The sequence below is a fragment of the Anomaloglossus baeobatrachus genome, chromosome 4, assembly GCF_048569485.1.
Source record: "Anomaloglossus baeobatrachus isolate aAnoBae1 chromosome 4, aAnoBae1.hap1, whole genome shotgun sequence".
In the NCBI taxonomy this organism is placed as follows: domain Eukaryota; kingdom Metazoa; phylum Chordata; class Amphibia; order Anura; family Aromobatidae; genus Anomaloglossus; species Anomaloglossus baeobatrachus.
In genome coordinates, this window is record NC_134356.1 from 12,741,923 (window position 1) to 12,745,183 (window position 3,261).

A 3,261-nucleotide genomic window follows, 5' to 3' on the forward strand; every position below is an offset into this window, starting at 1 on the left:
AAACCTGCTACAGAAAAAAAAGGCCAATCTTAAAATGTTACATAAAAAAGTGGAAAAATAAAAAAAAAAATATTGTCATTTAGAGAATTAAAAAACTTTTGGACAAATAAAAAAAAATCAGTTATGTAGAAGACACATATGTACTTAAAAAAAAAAGAACATTTAAAAATAAAATATTTTTTTAATTAGGAAAAATAATAATAATAATAAAAAATAAAAAATACATAATAAACAATAATAAAATAAAAAAGTGTGATCTTAAAATCATTAAAAATGTTACATAAAAAAGTGGAAAATAAAAAAAAAAATATTCTCATTTAGAGAATTAAAAAAACTTTTGAACAAAAAAAAAATCAGTTATGTAGAAGACAAATATGTATTTAAATTAAAAAAAAAACATTTAAAAATAGATTTTTTTTAATTAGGAATAATAATAATAATAATAATAATAAAAAAAAAAAAAGTTTTAACATGGACCATTGACTGTAGTAGACCCCTCGACAGCTGATTGGCTTATAGGCCTGAAAGGACCGTCTCTAATAAAGTTTCTTGAACTTAATCAGAGCCCAGCTATGTATTTGACAATTGGGAGGGGCCATCAGTCCCCTCCGGCCGCTGTACATGATACTCGGGGCTGATCCTGAGCGATCGCCGAGACACAGCGCCATACACCTGATTGTGGCAGTAGTTGGTATTGCAACAGGGAAAAAAGGACAGAGTTGCAGTACCAGGCGCAGCCACAGATATATATGTGGCGCTGTGTCATGGCCAGATTATTAAAGATGCTGGGGGCTCAGACATCTGCAGATCACATAACAGCCCTAGAAAACTCCTTTAAGAGCAGCGTCACCCTCTCCGGCGTCCCTTTAAGAGCAGCGTCACCCTCCTCGCCGTCCCTTTAAGAGCAGCGTCACCCTCCCCGCCGTCCCTTTAAGAGCAGCGTCACCCTCCCCGGCATCCCTTTAAGAGCAGCGTCACCCTCCCCGGCATCCCTTTAAGAGCAGCGTCACCCTCCCCGGCATCCCTTTAAGAGCAGCGTCACCCTCACTGCCGTCCCTTTAAGAGCCCTACTCCTTACTACTAGACTTTCCATGCACACAGTGCTCCCCGCTGGCGCGGCGGCGGGGAGGAGGAGGTGCAGATGTCATTCACATTTGGGTCATTATCGCCTTCCTCCAGCCGGAAAATCCCAGGAGAAAGTTCCCTCCAGGAGCAATAACCCCAGCACTGCACAGGAGCCGCTGCAAGATGATGGGGTCCGGCTCCTGCAATCAGCGACACACGGGGGCTGCAGAGGCCACGACACCGGCTTCTTGTAGTCACCGACCACCTGTGGCTCCTACTGAGCTCTCTGGGAGCAGTCAGTGAGCACGAGCCGCACAGACACCGCCTGACCGCTCTAAAAAGGAAAGAAACCGCGGGCGCGTCATCTGCCACATCACAGCCCTGACCCCGGGGGGGGGCACCACAGATCAGACCCCGGGGGGGGGGGGGGGGGCACCACAGATCAGACCCCGGGGGGGGGGGGCACCACAGATCAGACCCCGGGGGGGGGGGCACCACAGATCAGACCCCGGGGGGGGGGGGGGGGCACCACAGATCAGACCCCGGGGGGGGGGGGCACCACAGATCAGACCCCGGGGGGGGGGGCACCACAGATCAGACCCCGGGGGGGGGGGGGGCACCACAGATCAGACCCCGGGGGGGGGGCACCACGGATCAGACCCCGGGGGGGGGGGCACCACAGATCAGACCCCGGGGGGGGGGCACCACAGATCAGACCCCGGGGGGGGGGGGGGGCACCACAGATCAGACCCCGGGGGGGGGGGCACCACAGATCAGACCCCGGGGGGGGGGGGGGGGGGGGCCCACAGATCGGACCGGGGGGGGGGGGACACCACAGATCGGACCAGGGGGGGGGACACCACAGTCATGACTTCCCCATCCAGTGCCAGACACATGGGGGGGCTGTAGATTTGGGGTCTCTAGGTCGCGACTCTCCCTCTGCTGTAAACCTACATCTGGGGTCCTGTGCAGACATGATGGGAGTTGAAGTTTTGAACCATCACTGAGGGAAAAAGCTGCTCTCCTAAATTATTCCCCAAATCCCCCCCCCACTGGGAAATGAGGTGATCCTGACAGATAGCCGCGCAACACCAGCACCGAGTGCCCGTCCCCGGACAAGCTGGAGGGTCACAGCAACGCCAGGAGCTGCCCCCCGTCATCTTCTTATCCCCTCGCTGCCATACTGTCACCCTAGACCCCCCCCTCCCCTCCAGTGCCCTCCTGTCCCCCCCCCCCCCCGACCCCCTCTGTCCACCTCCCCCGATGCCCTCCTGTCCCCCTCCATTACCACCCGGTGCCCTCCTGTCCTCTTCTTCCCCCCCCCCCAATGCCCTCCTGTCCCCCTCTTTCCCCCCCGGTACCCTCCTGTCCCCCTCTTTTCCCCCCCGATGCCCTCCTGTCCCCCTCTTTCCCCCCGGTACCCTCCTGTCCCCCTCTTTTCCTCCCCAATGCCCTCCTGTCCCCCTCTTTTCCTCCCCGATGCCCTCCTGTCCCCCCTCTTTTCCTCCCCGATGCCCTCCTGTCCCCCCCGGTGCCCTTCTGTCCCCCCCCCGGTGCCCTCCTGTCGTCCTCTTTTCCCCCCGGTGCCTTCCTGTCCCCCCTGGTGCCCTCCTGTCCTCCACTTTCCCTCCCAATGCCCTCCTGTCCCCCTCTTTTCTCCCCGATGCCCTCCTGTCCCCCTCTTCCCCCCCAGTGTCCCCCTTCTCTCCTGTCGTCCTCTTTTTCCCCCCAGTGCCCTCCTGTCCCCCTCTCCCCCCCAATGTCCTCCTGTTCCTCTCTTTTCCCCATAGTGTCCCCCTCTTCTCTCCTGTTCTCCTCTTTTCCCCCCAGTGTCCCCCTCTTCTCTCCTGTTCTCTTTTCCCCCCAGTGTCCCCCTCTTCTCTCCTGTTCTCCTCTTTTCCCCCCAGTGTCCCCCTCTTCTCTCCTGTTCTCCTCTTTTCCCCCCAGTGTCCCCCTCTTCTCTCCTGTTCTCCTCTTTTCCCCCCAGTGTCCCCCTCTTCTCTGCTGTTCTCCTCTTTTCCCCCCAGTGTCCCCCTCTTCTCTCCTGCCCCCCTCTTTTCCCCCAGTGTCCCCCTCTTCTCTCCTGCCCTCTTCCCTCCTGTCCCCCTCTTTCCTCTCAGTATTCCCCTCTTCTCTCCTGTTCTCCTCTTTTCCCCCCAGTGTCCCCCCTCTTCTCTTTTGTCCCCCTCTTTTCCC